Source organism: Ascaphus truei, chromosome 5 (genome assembly GCF_040206685.1).
Source record: "Ascaphus truei isolate aAscTru1 chromosome 5, aAscTru1.hap1, whole genome shotgun sequence".
In the NCBI taxonomy this organism is placed as follows: domain Eukaryota; kingdom Metazoa; phylum Chordata; class Amphibia; order Anura; family Ascaphidae; genus Ascaphus; species Ascaphus truei.
Window position 1 is genome coordinate 158,792,969 of NC_134487.1, and position 17,875 is coordinate 158,810,843.

The following is a 17,875-nucleotide window of genomic DNA, read 5'->3' on the forward strand; positions in this document are numbered from 1 at the left end:
TGTCTCTGTACGTTCTTCCTACCAATTAGATTATAAATTCTTCGGAGCAGGGACTCCTCTTCCGAAATGTTACTTTTATGTCTGAAGCACTTATTCCCATCATCTGTTATTTGTATTATTTGTTATTTATATGATTGTCACATGTATTACTACTGTGAAGCGCTGTGTACATTAATGGTGCTATATAAATAAAAACATACAGGGGTAACTGCACCTTTTAACATTAAGGGTCATATTTACAAACTCTGCTATTTCACGAGATACGTGCCAGTGCTGGGGCAGAACAAGAGAACAGCGGCAACAAAATTCAGTCTCCCACTCTTGTCTGCCTACTAAGAAGACTGTTGAGTAAATATGGCAGTCTATGACACTCATAAGGGTCTATTTACTGTAGTTTCCCGGCTGCAAAAATAGTTAAAAACATTGCAAAAAATAGTTATATTCATCAATTAAAAGGAATCCAATTGAAAGCAATGGGAGTTATTCCTTTGATACGGTAAATCTGGTGCAATTCTTTTGCACAGACTTTGACCCAGTTTTGCAGCTAGGAATTTTTAGTAAACATCCCCCATGGAATAGATAGTGTTTTATAGCACAGCACTGTTTAATAAATATGGACCAAAGTAATTTCTAAAGAAATGAATTACTTGAATGTATTACTTTATATGTGGCCTTGAGCCTGTTTCCCTGTTCTTCACAGTATATTACTTTTCCGATATCACTGCCTTAAATTTGGCAGTACTATTTGACCTCATGAGTTCTCCATCACATCCCTTGTACAAATTGAATGTGTCATAAATTACTTGCAAAAAATCTTCCTATTATTCCTACATTTCTCCACAATAATGTACTTATATAAAAAGTGTTCCTTCCACATATGTGTGGTTTCTAGGGTTTGCAAGTTTTTGTTTTTTAGCAGAAACCATGAGAGGAGGATCGTTTACGTTTACTTGCCATTTGTACATGGGGACAATTGTTCCAATGATTCCTGATGGACTTCTCTAGTGGCAGCAGAAAGTGCTGTCATTGTGGAATTCAGCATCTTGGGTCTAATTATGATGTTTTATTACAGGAATAGATAAAGAATTGACTCCATTGCAAATTAAAATAAACAGTAAAAAGACTGTGGCGGCCACTGCACTCAAACCCTGTCATAGTCCATTAAGTAAATACAAAGCAGAACCACATACTGTACTGCTTATTTTCATTATGAGATCAACACTGATGTAATTTATAGAGTATACAAATGGAAGAAATTATACTGGAGGATCTGAAGGATGGATTGCTTCAGAGACGATGTTAGTGTTGATCCACGTGCATATCAAGATTTGAAGAGAAGAGGGAGTATGTTCCTGGAGAAAAGCAAGCGGCCATTCCAGTGTTTTTGAGAGTGAGCCCTACAGGCACCACTGCCAACATCCTCCAGCAGGCTACCCCTCTGTGACAGGCACCTCTACGAATACCCTACTGCAGGTCCCCAACTACATCTCCCGCATTCACAACATGCCTGCCAAGCACATCAATTCATATGGAATGCTCTTGCTCCTAATACCAAGGAGGACCAAAACAGATGAGGGGGAGTCGAGTGTGCCTACCTACTGCCTTGGAGGATTGAGGGGGCCTGCTGGAGGGTGTCCATGGAGGTGCTTGTCAGAGGGCCCTCCTTTCCATTGGCCTATAGGCACCACTGCCAACACCCTCCAGCAGGCCCCCTCTGTGACAGGCACCTCTATGAACACCCTCTAGCAGGTCCCCTCTGCTCTGACAGCACCTCTACTGATATGGCACTATGTTAGGGTTGCCAGCAGGGGGTCAGGCCCCTTGACTCGCTGGGTCTAGGACAGGAGTACTGGATGTGGTCCCCCCCCCCTGTCGGCTGCCCTGGGTCCAATAGTTCTTCCAATTTACACCTTATTCACATGGTTTTTCATCATCAATTATATATTTCTCGCTCAATCACGATGCAAATGTGCATAATTGTAGGGCTGTTATGTAGATTAACACTATGGGCCTCATGCAGTAAGCAGCGATAAGCCCTTTATCACCAGCTTATCGTCAAAAAGCCTACAGCGATTCAGTAAGCCCGGATAAGCTGGCGATAAGAGCGAAAATCGCCGTTCCCCCCCCCAAAAAAAATCGCCAACCGTTTGGCGATATGCCACTTTTCGCCGCTCATCATTGATGCCGGAGTCTCTGGAGCTGAAATCCAATAATATCAGCACTGGAGACCCCCAGCATTAATTAGATGCCTGAAAAATGCATTTAACGCCCACTTCATTGCCTTAGGGGCTAACCGCGAAGGCAATGACGGGGTTAACCACCAGTGCCATGCTTATTGTGGGTAGCGGGGGTGGGTGAAGGTGGCATTTGACCCTTGGTGGGTGTTTAGGCCTTGTGGGGGGGTTGTGGGTAGAGTTAACCCTTTCATTAACTTAACGGTTAATACCGTTAACCCCTCACACTACCCACTCGGTAGTTATAAAAACCTACCAAGGACCAAATGCCAACTTCACCCATCCCCGTGTCAATGTTTGAAAACTCACAAATACATGTTCGTGGATAATAAGTAGTTTATTGCATGTATAGATTCAGAGTATGATCATCATAATAATAATAATAATAATAATAATAATAATAATAATAATAATAATAATAACATGTTCTTGTATAGCGCTGCTATTTATATGCAGCGCTTTACAGAGACATTTTTGCAGGCACAGGTGCCCTCACCGTGGAGCTTACAATCTATGTTTTTGATGCCTGAGGCACAGGGAGATAAAGTGAGTTGCCCAAGGTCACAAGGAGCCGACACCGGGAATTGAACCAGGCTCCCCTGCAACAATCTCAGTGTCAGTCAGTGTCTTTACTCACTGAGCCATTCCTTCTCCTTATCATACACACAAAAGGCAAATGAAACTCTCTGCCAGGGGAGGGCCCAAGCAGTCTTAATACCGCTACGGTAATAAAGGGGTTAACCCCTCCTGCTACCCACCCAGTAGACAAAAACACCCATCCTTGGGGCTACTAACCCCTTCACCCACCCCCGCTACCCATAATAGACACAAATACACACAACAGCCCCACTACCCAACTCCTAGGCCCCCAATAAATATTACAATATCTAATACACAACAATACACAACCCACCAACCCCCCTGTGCTCCCCATAAAACCATTATTTATTTTTTCACAAAAAGAATTAATCCCACAGGCCGGCGGGGGTCCCCAGATGGTACGACCGGTGTCCGCAGGCCCCATAGTGCACCCCGGGAGTACACATGGGTATCTGGGGGCCTTCGGGTGGTCCCCTCTAGGCTCCATGGGCCTCAAGGTGATCCATGCAGATCCCTGTGGTCCCCAATGGGGCCCACAGGTGGTCCCCAATGGGGCCCACAGGTGGTCCCCTTGAGTGTCTGGGGGTCCCTGTGTTGTCCCCATGGGTCTCTGGTGGCCCTCGGGTGGTTCCCACAGGGGTCAGGGAGCTCGCAGGTGGTTCTCATGGGGGTCTGGGGGCCCTCATGAGGTCCCCATAGTCCCCGGGGACCACCCTGGTTTCTCCCTGCAGGTGTCCGTGGGCCCTCAGCTGGTCCCCATGGGCATCCGTGGGTCCTTGGTTGGTCCCCATGGCATCTGGGGGTCCTTGGGTGGTCCCCGTGGGTCCCAGCTGGCCTCCAGTACAATTCCTGTATTTAAAAAAACAAAAAAAGGCCTACATTTCAATAAATACACCTCCCCCCAGCACATACAGTATATTAATGGGCAAAATAACAATGATCTAGATATGGATAATATATTATTTGCCCATTATTAAACACAAAATTAGCCATTCAGTATAAATAAAGTTAATAAAACCGTTCTACTTACCCCTGCCAATATGAAGGGCATCCTCGTCAGCTTACTGCAGGGCCATGTCCTCCGTTACCAGAAAAAAAAATAGCAAGATACATTCTAATGGCTCCTAACCCCTTAATCACTTAGCGGTTAATAACCGATAAATTAAGGGGTTAAATTAATAAAACAACTTGGCAGCACAAAATGAATTAATTGAACCACTAACCAACAAAGCAATTAATTAATAAAAAAAAACTATGCAACACAACCATTAAAAGCAGGACCCAACACAAGACAGCATTAATTAAAAACAAAAATCAATCGCACAAAAAAATTAAACTAAGGCAGTAAAATTACAAACAATTATATCCACAGAATAAACACAAATAAAAAAAATCACACAATACAAAGCAAGCAATTAAAAACAAATGCTTTGGCTAATAATGTATTGCTCTGTACCCTAAAGGGGTACAGTTAATACATTATCAGTCAAATGGACAATGAAAAAAAATAAAAAAATACACATCCAATCGAAAAACCTGTAAAAAAAATACATTTACATACATTCAATATTTTACTTACTTTTAGAAGCGTTGGCCCTCCGACTCCCATGGAATCAGGAAGCTCACGAACCGAAAAAGCCTAAAACGCTATTCGATGCCATCCACCATGAAGATTTGAATCAGGTACCCAATTCTTCTTTCTTTTCACTCAGCTTCTTCTATCTTCTTCTGTAATTATTTCTTAATTTTCTTAATCTTCTGTCTTCTTCTGTCAATCCAAAAACCCAATGGTAGATCCACAACACAATGTTGTCTCGTCATCTTCTTGGGCTCAAATGAGATGTCACGGCCTTAAATATTTCATGTGACGTCCCATTTGGGAGGGAAATGGTTCAACAGCCATCTGATTGGCTGTTATAACCATGTGTTTTTTTTTTCAATTACGTAATTTAAAGGAAATTAAGCCAGCCAATCAGAATGGCTGTGTTTCATTTCCCTTTAACATGATGTCACTAAATCCAAGATGGCCGGCGTCACATGGTATTTCAGCCAATCAGATTGTGGGAACTAAATCCCCAATCTGATGTTATAGTAGACCATAAATACTAGTGTATATGAGAAGGGGGTCTCCGGAGCAGAACCGCATTGATTTGAGGTCGGGGGTCCCCCTACTTCCAGAGATACAGACCCGTTATGGGATGCCGGTATCTCCTATGCATTTAAATGTCCCGCGTCACGTGACCATGGGAATCCAAAGCATAGGCGATACCGGCACCCCACTCGGGAAGGAGGCTCCTCCCTAACATTGGGATACTAGGAGATTAGAGCAGAGCTGGTGCACCTGTTGCTCCAAACACAGGAGGTGTGCTGACGCTGATGAGAGGAGGGAGGTTCCCAACATACTAAGTGTAACATTGAGGCTAGTTTGGAGCTTTAGCAGGTGTACAAACAGACAGAGTACAGAAGATGATTTAGGAGGGAGAGTCCCTGGTGCAGTGGAGTTTGGCGTGTAAAAGATCGGAGTGGAACCGGTTTACCTGCTTCCCGACGTGTTCAGGTCACGTGGTATAAGTGGTATAAGTGGGGACTTGGCGAAAGAACCGAGGTGCGGAGAAGCCGAAATCTATCGGCGTAGTGGACAAGCAGCGTGGTCCCATCTGCGTGAAGGTCCCCCTCACCACAGTGAACAGGAGCAGTGTCCAACGGTGGTAACATCCAATTCTCTTTCCAGCACAAGCCACGGACACCTGCTATATTTTCTAATATTGGAAATCAAACTCTAAGCAATAAGATACTTTGCAAATCTGCTCCAACACAGAGACACTGAAAAGACAGAGGAATTATCCTCTATTACTTTTTCCACTTTTTTCCATATCTGTCACATTGCCATTTGATTTTTAAAATTCTATCGATACCGTTTTTTTTCCAGATACATTGAGATATAATAGTGTCTAGTTCTGTGTCCTAATACAGTGACCCACTATCAGTACATTTTATATCCTGTTGTCTAATAGGTTCCATTCCCTTTGAGACCTGGTTATGTTTTTGCTCCAAATGCTCTTTTTTACATAGATTTCAGGGTCTTTGTGTTAAGACCAGCATTTAGGCAGCATTTACCCTAATTTACATTATTCACCCTTTTGTTTTTGTGCACTTGATATTCTTCTCATTTATATATATATATAAAAAATGTGGTGGGTTCTGGGTTAGTCTTTGCTGGATTGTGTGTTTATTGACTATTTAATATTCACAGATTATTATTTTTTGTGTATGGAAATTTGCACACTAAGCAATAATAGCATTGCATCTTTAATAGCAAGTATGCAGGGAATATTTGCCAGACATTGTATTCAGTGACAACGGTTATTAATGGACCACAATTTTCCAGTGCTGAATTTAGTCAGGGATTGGAAATTTTATCACAACATACAGTCTAAATTATCTTCAATAAAATGGATTGGTGGAAAGCTCAGTCAAGATAGTAAAGATCTGTATGAAAAATAACTTTTCAATGTGAGGGGGATTTATTAGTTTACCGATGCACACCACTGGACAATAGTTCTTCTCCAGACCACTGTTGAGAAATTAAACAACAGCAGTAAAGGAAACAAAAATATTACTTTGACCCAAAATCCCCCACAGCCTAACCCAGGAGATTGAGTTTGTCTGTGAAATCACATATTATATACATGAGGCCAGAGATGTACCATGAAGAAACAAGTGCAACCCATGTCCTGCAAGACAGACCAGGACGACAAATTTAGGAGAAACAGAAGGGACCTACTGTAAGAGTAATACATGAAAGTACAGATACACTGACAGCGAATGGGGACTTATCTATTAAAAGACCTGAAACAGATAATGAGGAAAAGGGCACTATTATTATTATCGTTTATTTGTTAAGCGCCAACATATTCTGCAGGCCGTTACAATGGGGTTACAGAGATTTAATCATTACGTAAACAGAGTTACATACAAATAAGGACAAACATACACAAACAGATACAGAGAGGTAATGAGGGTCCCACTCGTGAGAGCTTACATTCTAGAGTAGGGGTGTGCAAAATTCTTGAGCTGCGCCCCCCTGCCTGGGAACCGCAGCGTTCGCGCCCCCCTCTCCAAAGACTCGGCGTCAAATTATGTCGCTGGTCATGTGAACAGGTCAGTGAGTTACAGTGAGTCGCGGCAGAGAACAGGTCAGTGAGTTACAGAGGCCTCACAACTTCCCGGCATTTAATTTAAATGCCATGGGGAAGAGCGCGGGGCCTCTGTAACTGCCCCCCAATTTGCATACCGCTGGTCTAGAAGGAATGAGGGACAATGTTGAAACAGAAAGGAAAGTGACAGCTCATTGTGGGATGGAGTAAACCTCACATTGGAATATTGTCCAGCCCGACACCTAATCCCACTAAGGGCATTGAACAAGATGATCATTCAGATTCAGCTATTGGGTCAACACTGAGAAAATCAGCAAAAACCATTGAGGGAGATGTATCATTGTGAAAAAAGTGTTTCTTACATTTAACGCAAATTGTTAACCAGAAAAGTTTACACCATCTCAGACCTGACTGATTTTTTTTAAAAGCATAAAGAAATAAAAAAAAATTATGAACACATACACACTGTTTGATACATCTCAATCTCATTATAATCCTCCATGACCCCTCCTAGATACAATCCCCAATTCACAAGATGACACATACAGTATGGTCCCTAACATGAAGCAAAGACCTGGACACATTGACACAAGGAGACGCAAGATGAAAATTACTGTATGCAGTTTGTATAAAGTTTGTTCCAAATTTGCCTTGATACATCACCCCCATTGAGACTTGTTAATTTATACAAGGCAGTTTGAAAATGAAAGAAGAAACAGCAGTTACAGTAAATACAGTGACAAATGTTCTGCATGGTCGTTTGTGTTTCTTAAAGGGTTATTAATAAGGGAATTTAGAGAAATAATTAGACGTGAGACAGGGGGAGTTGTCATGTGCTGCAACTAGAAATAATCTCTACTAGACAAGATAGCTGTTTCTTGTTAATAAAAAAGTTTGTCTGTGATTACTGCTTTAAATTATCAACGCACAAACATTCTTACAATCCAGACTCCAGTTTGTATCCCACAAGGACGCTGGCACAAGGTCTATAACTGACCTCCTCTGAAGGAAAGAATGTATAGGATTGTTTAATTTATGTTGTTTTTGCTGCTTATATGATTAAACAGTGAAATATGTGGGAGGGAGAAAGAGAGATAGGAGATAGAGAAAAAGGGACAGTGAAAGGGAGGGGAGATAGGGGATAGGGAGGGTGAGGGGAAGGAGAGGGAGGGGAAGGGAGAGAGTGGGGTGCAAGGGTACATTTGCACCCCCAAGAATTGGTATCGCCAGGGCCGCCAACAGAGGTGGAGAGCCGGGACAAGTGTCTCGGGCTCGGTGGCTGCGGGGGGGCCCGGCAGCAGGACAAAGCAGTTGAGCCTGACCTATCGTTGCTGCCAGGCCTGGCTCTTCCCAGCTGCGGGCCTCCCTCACTGACCATCCCATGCCGAGCTTCTGATGCTGGCGCATGCTATGTCTCTCTGACGTCGGCGCGCGACAGAAACAAGCTGGGCTCAGCTTCCGGCGTGCACTTGCATGAGAGGGAGGCCCGATGCGCACCGACATCAGAAACTCGGCCTTCTGGGACAGTAAGTGAGGGAAACCTACAGCTGGGGCAGATAGGCCAGGCCAGTGGCCTGAGACCATTCCAAGGTAAGCCTGTATGTGTATATGTATTTGGGGGAGGAAGTTTATATGTATTTGGGGGGGTTTAATATTTTTTGGGAAAATCGGAGAAAAGGCTGATCACAGCAAGTGATAGGGCTGGAGGCAGATAACCAATAAAAATGATTTATTAATGAAACAGCATGAAAACAGACAGATGCAGGTTAAAGCGCCTGTCGGGCGAGAAATGCATCAGAGGACCCTGCATCTGTCTGTTTTCATGCTGTTTCATTAATAAATCATTTTTATTGGTTATCTGCCTCCAGCCCTATCACTTGCTGTGATCAGCCTTTTCTCCGATTTTTGCTATACTTACCTGGACTGAAGCACGCTCCTATGGGATCCAGCAGACTCCACTTCTGTGAGTTTATTTATTTATTTCTACGGAACTTCCACCTGTTGCCAGTGTGCTTCTCACATCCCTCCAGCCTTCCAGACCGCCGGGTAGAGGCATGTGCTTTCATCTTGGGTGAGTGTTTGGTTTCCCTTCATGGTTTCCCTTCACTTACCCTTGTAAGCACAGTTAGACCCCCCTCATTGGTCTTATCTTATGGGGCTTTAATAACAGTGAGATTGACTTCATTAATACACCTTACTGTGCACCTGGATAGAATTGTGTTTCATACTTGGATCCTGGATTTACCTTATACATTGTATACCACACAGTGACGTTTTTTGTAGCACCAGTTAGGGGACTGTTCCCCATTCCCCTATGCTTTAATATTTTTTGGGTGTGTTTTTTTGTATATGTATTTGGGTGGTGTTTTTTTTTTTTTTTTAAATGTATTTGGGGGATGTTTTTTTTTATGTATTTGGTGGGTGTGGTCGTTTTTATATGTATTATGTTTTGGGGGATTTTTTATATGTATTTTTTGGGCGTCTACAGTACGTATGATCCATTAAAGCTATTATATTTTTATTGAATACCCTCTCTGGATCCTTTATTTTGCGCTCAGATAGTGCTCCGTTTTTTCCCTTCTCCCTTATTGTACTACTACAGCGGATAGCACATCGCAGGACCTCTAAAGGATGGAGCAGGATTTCTAAAGTGAGTTCCTTTCTCCTATTTTCTCTGGACATGTGCCTTTATTTATGTAGCATGTGACAGGCTTTCAATGACGTCATATCCGTTCTTCCTCAAGCCTCTGTCACATGGTCTACTAGAGCCAATCAGAGTTGGGATAGACTTCCCACGCTCTGATTGGCTACCGTACCATGTGAGGCCGGCCATGTTTCTTTTAATGACGTCATCTTAAAGGCAATTGAAGCAAAGCCATTCTGATTGGCTGTGCTTTCATTGCCTTTAAGTGACGTCATCATTTTTTTTGGCATCGGCCAAAACACATGGTTTTCACGGCCCAATCAGGGCCGTGGGAACCATGACGAAAATGTGACATCATAGGCCTTTAAAAGCCTATGTCGTCTCATTTTGAAGCCAGACGCCGAGGAGGAAGGACCTCCGGAGAAGATAGAAGACCAGGGCGTGGCAGCAGACGGGAAGAAGACCCCGGAAGAAGATAGAAGAATACAGATGAAGATGGATTACAATTAGAAGACCCCTGGATTGTCGTGTTTTATTATTTTAATGTTTATTATTTTCTGGTTTATTATTTTATGGGTTCCTGTTCGTGGATTGGTTCGTGAGTAAGCTGATCAACGGGAGTCGGTGAGTGGGTCAAGTAATGGTAAGTTAACTAAAGAAATGTATTTAATGTAACTGTGTTTTTTTTTCCTTTTTTCATGTGTATAATTTTTTTATTGTACATCATTTCTTGCCACTGTATGTATGTATGTATGTCTAGAGAGATATATACATACAGGGTAAGAAATGATAGTGTTGTAAAAGCTTTCTTTGCACTATTGTAATGTGATATTGGCTATGCTGCTATGCATAGATGTGTGTTAAATGTATTTTATAATTAGATAGATGTAATTTTTGGGCTTCTATGCTGTACTTTAGGTCATGGTGAGGCTTGCTTTTCTATATTGTAATTGTTGGTATCCTATTTTGTATGATGGTAACTTGTTCTCTTTAACGGTTGCTTTAGTTAATTGTGTAATTGGTATGGATGCTACTTTAATTGTTTGGGGATGTAATTAATGTATGCTAATTGATTGATGGTGACTTTATTGGATTACATTGTATACTTCTTTTGATATAATGCTATTTTAGTTGGAATATTGTATTGTTAACATTGATTTGCAGCGTCTACATGTAGCTTACATTATATGCAGCATGTATACAATGTAAATGCAATGTTTTAAATGGCATTTGAGATTTTGGATTGGCATTTGATGCTTTAGATTGAATGATTACATTTGATTAGTGTACGAAATAGCATTGTATTTCATTGAGGATGTTATGGATAAGTGGTATTTTTATTGGAGCATGTTTTTGTTAACCCGGAGACATTTATTTGTATATTGGTTCATCATGTGTGTATATATATATATATATGGCGCCACAGTATGCCAATCTGTTCTGCGCAAAACTGGAAAGTGACTTTCTGTCCACCTGTCACTTGAAACCCCTTACATACCTTCGCTACATCGATGACATCCTCCTGATTTGGACCTCTGGCGAACAGGACCTCCTACAGTTCTATGACAACTTCAATACTTTCCACCCGACCATCAACCTCAAACTCACCCATTCCCCGGATGAAGTACATTTTCTAGACACCACCATTACTATAAAGAACAACCAACTACAGACTTCTGTATACCGCAAACCTACAGACAGAGCCAGCTATTTGAGGGACAACAGCTTCCACCCGACACACACCAAACATGCAACCATCTACAGTCAAGCCATACGATACAACCGGATATGCTCCGACACAGCAGACAGAGACCAGCGGATTAAAGCCTTGAGATCAGACTTTATAAACCGTGGAAATAACCACAGAATTGTAGACCAGCAAATTCACAAAGCCACCAGAATACCAAGAAGTGATCTCCTTGAATACAAACAGAAGGAGACAAGCGACAGGGTTCCTTTGGTGGTCACATATAACCCACACCTAGGAGACCTACGCAAGATCGCCAGGAAACTACAACCCATCCTCCAGGAAGATACAAGACTGCAACAGGTCTTCCCTGAAGCACCCTTATTATCATACAGACAACCCCATAATCTCAAGAATATTATGGTGAGGAGTAAAGTATTCAGCAGTACAACTGAATGCGGGACAAAACCATGCCAGGACCCAAGATGCAAAACCTGCGCAATGCTCTACACAGCGGACACAATACAAATACCACACAAGAATCGGGAATACAAAATCAGAGGAGAGTTCACCTGTTCCTCCAGCAATGTCGTGTACCTCATCATGTGCATGAAATGCCCAGGGGGCTGCTACTACATAGGTGAGACAGGACAGGGGCTAAACAAGAGAATGAACCTGCATCGCCACAGCATCACACGCGGTACAAGAGACAGTCCTGTTGGCGAACATTTCTCTGACTCTGGCCATAAGATGAACGATCTGAGGGTTGCCATACTCAAAGGTAATCTTAAAACCCCGAAAGAGAGACGGTTGCATGAATACAAATTTATGCAACTGTTCGGGACACTTAGCAGTGGCCTAAATAGAGATCGAAATTTTATGAGTCATTACTGACACTAGCGAACTCTCTTCCCATGAGCGCTAAAGGCCATGTCTGTACATACTGTGCTATATGTATGCACACACAGCTGTCTCTCACACATACTAATACTCCTTATTTTTCCATCCATATACACCAATAGGGACCACATAGTACCCACACACACTTTTAGTTGTGCTACAAACTCTCACATTTCCACACCTACCCACACCATTTATATCCCTCTCACTCCACACACACCTTGTGTAGAGCACTGTTTATACTGTGGGCTCTCCATTCATTTTTATTCACACTGATACACATACACACTCTTTCTTCACTTGCTTTCAGTTACCCTTTGACACCTCTAGCCATAAAACACATCCACACCGGGGGAAGGAGAAGCACAGATAACATTCCAAGAGACACTGTTTTTAAGTTATCCTTGCTTCATTCATTGTAACATCGCCGGAAGAAGAGATCAGTGTATCTCGAAAGCTCGCACAAATAAAAGCATTTCGTTAGCCACAGAACGGTATCATCTATTTATTTTTTGATTATCTTTATATATATATATATATTTTTTGTTTCTTTTATTTTTATTGTATTTTTTCATGATGAAGCCACTGTACAAAGGAATGTGTGAAGGGTGGGTATGTGGCCAGGATGGCTTAACCCCTTCATTACCTTTGCGGTTAGTATTCTATAAGGTGATTAAGGGGTTCATTGATATGTGAATGTCATTGCAATGTATTGACTATGTTTTATTTTGGCAACGGACCACAAGGATGATGCTGGCGATGGGGCCTACTTATTGATGAGGTCAGTAGAATTTTCTTTATTTTACTATGCTAGTTAATGTGTTTAATAATGGCCAAATAATGTATTATCCCTACGTGGATAATAGTTATTTGGCACATTATTGTACTGTATGTGTTGGGGTGGGGGGAGGGGGTATTGGCCCCAAGGGTATGTGGTAGGACTCCCTTGTGGGTAGTGGGTGAGGGTGGTTAGGCCTCAGGGGGTGGGGGGTAGTGGGGTAGGGTATGTGGGTGACGGTGGGTTAACCTCTTAATGACTGTAGCGATTAATAACCGCAATGGTGATTAAGGGGTTAGGGGACATTACATTGGATGTTTTTATTCTTGTGTCTGTTTTGCAGAAGCGGATGGGGCATTAGCAGGATGAAGATGAGGATGGCCTTCATCGTGGCAGCGGACATGGGTGAGTGCTACATGTATTTAATGTCTTTATTGTTCTGTATGTATTTTAAATGGGCATGCACTATTATCCATTTGTGGATAATAGTCATTGTGCCCATTACTATACTGTATGTTAGGGGGGAAAAGGTTTTGTTGGTGTAATATATATATATATATATATATATATATATATATATATATATATATATATATATATATATATATATTTCTTTAGTTAGTGTGGGGCTGTTGTGTGTGTTTTGTTTTTATTGTGGGTAGCGGGGGTGGGTGAAGGGGGTATTAGCCCCAACGGTGGTTTGTTTAGGGTTTGCGGGTGGGTAGCGGGAGGGTTTAACACCTTTATGATCGTAGCGGTATTAACTGCTACGGTCGTGAAGGGGTTAAGCGCACCCGCAACCCCCCCGCAAGCCCTAAACAAACAACAAGGGCCAAATACCTCCTTCACCCACCCCCGCTACCCACAATAAACCTGGCATTTTAACCCCTTCATTGCCTTAGCGGTTAGCCGCTAGGGTAATGAAGTGGCCTTTAAATGCATTTTTCCTGCCTCGGATGCATGCCGGGGGGGTCCGGTGCTGGTATTATTGGTATCAGCTCCAGAGACAACCGGCATCAATCCCAGCCAGGAAAAAGGCCGATCCGCCACTCATCAGCAACATCTCACCATCAACTTGCCAACTTTTTCTTGCGTAGCTGATTCACCAGAGAAACGCCATTCTAGAGTGGCGAATAACTCCGCTAAGCTACTCGCCACTACTAGAATACAGCGTGGCGAAAATGTTTCTATTTTAGGCGGAAAGTGCCTTCTCGTCTCGCCACCGGCGGGGAAAAAAAAACCGCCAACCAAACTGGGGTTTTTTTTGATTCTCGACACTTTCTCGCCCCTTACTGAATAGGGGTAGCCATTTTTGGCTGGAAAGTGGCGAGAATTGCCTTTCCGCTGCTTACTGCATGATGCTCTTGGTTGGATACGGAGGAAGCACAGGCTAATTGCTTGTGTATGTTGTACTGTATGTAACAAGAAAAGAACGAAGCAAGCAAATGAAATAGTAATTTAATAACAAACATGTTGTGTTTACAGGTTGAGTTGTGCAACAAGAACATTTTTGGAAATAAATGAGATGTGAAGGAAGAAAGACATGAAAAGATAAAATGGTCAATCAACAGCTGTAAACTTGTATTAACCCTCAAAAAAGGAAAGACAACAAAAAGTAAACTTAGGGGAAGCACGAAATCCCCCAATATCGCCTTCACTGCTCGTTTGTAATTTCTCTAATGCAGGAATTCCCATTTTCTTCATTTGTTCTTCTATGCTTGATGCACACATGCATATACTGTATAGCTGCACTGATACGGTTGGTACTACAGTATATACGAAAACATATACAGTACGCACAGTAATATATTTGTGCTTTCTCACACAGCCAAAAGGATTGCAGAAAGAATGAAACACTGTAAATAGATCAAAAATATGTGCAAGGAAACTCAGATTTTCATTATTAGCCTTCTGTACCTGCTGAGCTATAGTTTGGCTGTAAAATGCTTCATACAAAGCATACATGTATGCATGTGATCTCACAATATAATTAATTGTTCATTTTTTTAATTGTCATTCTGTACAGAATGCAATAATTTTTACTTGTCATCAGCTAATTTGAAAGCTATATATTGTCTGGGGAAGAACTAATTCCAGACCTGGCTTTCTGTTTACTCTTCAGCAAACTAATCAATGTCATCTGGATCCTATTTTACTTTATATCAAATTGAAATATCACTTGCAAGCACATTCACATGTCTCAGAGAAGTCTTCAACCCTGTTTTTCACCATTATCTCTTAGCATACAGTGCTTCCATGGTAGCCAGGGATTCTGGGAAATGACATGCAAATGATCACACAGTACAAAATTCCAGGTGCTCCTCAGCCTTGTTTTAGCATATTTTGTAAACCACTCTCTGATCTTACTAATATTGGCCTGTAGATACTGTGGTGGGGGAGAGTAATACCAAAGTTGTCTAATTCAATAAACGGTTACCAATATTTAACACAGTTTGCTCAAAACTATTTAGGGAATCTGCTTGCAATATAAATTCATGATTAATGGGCTCATGTACATTACATATTTCAAACCATGCATTGTTCTTACCTCTGCAAATAAACCATACTAACAATTTCAATTGTAAACTCTGGAACAATAAACCACCTGATCTGTGGATATCATGATATGGTTAAAATTGTATAGTTTCACTGTTTAGCACTGTAACAGGGGACTTATCCCTGTTCACAAATGTGCCTCTAATCCAGCAGTGTGGTGGTTAACTGCTGGTAGCAATAAACTAACACCACCTGCCTGATTAGATTGCTTAGAAAAGCCTGTCTTTTGAGACAGGAAGTGAGACTCCTTAGCTCACACCTGAGCTGAACTTTGGAGACAGAGCAGAGATTCCTTAGTCCACAATGGGGCTGAACCAAGGAAGGACAGATGTCTTGATCAACAAGCTGACTACAAGACAAAGGGGACAAGATTCTAAACTTGGAGCCTGACATTTTCTGTGCACACAAGGGTGCGGTTCCAGGAGAGCAGAGAAACTTCCCCTACAGCAGCCCAGCTAACAGATAAGACTTTTTCGTATAAGACTATTATCTATGTCTGTGTATTGATAAATGTCGCCATGATTTGGGGCTGGTAAATAGCTTAGCTAACCAACCCAGTCAGAGAGGGCTTAGCTACATGTATAGATAGTCTCCAAAGCAGACATAGGGGTTTTTGGTTGGCTCACTATTTCGCTTATGTTGATTTTTTTTGCTGTTTAAAGCGACAGGCACAATAAAGCCTTGTTATAATTTCACCTTACAACAGTCTCCATTGTGTACCTCTGCACATGTCCTCCTACAAGCACCTTTCCCCAAAATACTCCAGTAGTGTTAGAGACAGGTGGATATTCAAAAAAGCAGTAATATTTCTTTGAATTGCTTGTTAGATTTATGAAAAATTGCTGCAGACTCAGCCCCAACATTTGCATATCCTTAATATGCACACCAAATGTACTGCAAAAATAATATATATTTTTTAAAAATTTGTATTTTATTGTTCTTTTTTTTTACAAGTTATATTTAGGAAGGGGGGGGGAGGGGTATGAAAAATAGGTTGAGGATGGGGTGGGGGTACATTTTCATCTTATCTTTGTTTTCAGTACGAACATTTATACATTACTTCACATACATTTGTATATCAACTTGGTTCATATTACTGTTGCATATTTTTGAGTTAAAGAGAAAATGAATAAAAAGTCTTTAAACATTAGCTTCCCAGTAGATTATCCATGGTACCTATATTTTCAGATACCCTTCATATCTGTCCTGAATTAAACTGGTAAGTTTTTCCATTATCATTATATAATTTAATTTGTTTTTGGCCTCTGCTATTGTCGGTGGATCGTTCTGCTTCCAGTTTCTAGTTATAGCTGCTTTAGCTGAGGAAAGAATATGTACCATTAGTTTGTCTATGTTACTCTCTATATCCTATATTGGTTTTAGTATTAGTACTGTCTCCATATTCCATGGGCAGTCCAGTCCCATAATTCTCTTTATTAGCTTTTAAAATTTTCCCCAGAATAGAACTATCCTGGGGCAGGTCCACCAGATGTGCTTGTATGAGCCTATTTGGCCGTAGTTGCACCAGCATAAGGGGGACAAAGCTGGGAAGAACGAGTGGAGTCTAGCTGGGGTATGTCAGGAAGCAGGGCTCACGCAACACCTCCTTACCTGCCTCGGAGGTTGTTGCTGCTGCCCCTCACTCCCCACTGGTGTATCCCTGGTGTGGTGCCCGGCGATCCCACCCAGCGCTGGCTCTTGCGGCCGCCATCTTGTCGGGGCGCGCGCAGGAGGACCTTACACAGCGCGCGCCTCCGGCAGTAATTTATTCACCCCTCTAGGCTTCTGGCCACACCCCCCGTCTAAAGCTGCAGCCCCGCTACTGACTTTACGCTCCACAGCTGAACACAGGCAAGGATTACAGCCTGCACCAATCGCAAAGCGCTCCACGGCACACCCCTGCTCTGCCTCCTTTCCTGATTGGTTCTCCCACATATATTACCCCTGTTCTCCCTGGGAATCATTGATCTGCATAGCTTCTGCTAGTTGGGCTGGTGTTCGTTTGTGCTCTTGTTCTTTCGTGTACTTCAGGTTTGACCTGGCTTGGCTTTCGACTCTCTCTCTGGCTCTGGACCCCGGCTTACTCCTTACTACGCAGTCTCTCTCTGCCCCCGATCTCGGCTCTCTCCTCTACCTCCCGGACCTCTGGCACCCTCGACCACCGGCTACAGCAATCACCACGATTCTTCTATCTCCGGACACGACAAATACCTTTGGTTACCTTACTAAAGACTCATGGCCTGGCAACGAATCTACCACACTCCGGACATGCTCCTCTGCTGCGGGTGCGTGGTATTATACTTTCCACCTCAGTCTAGG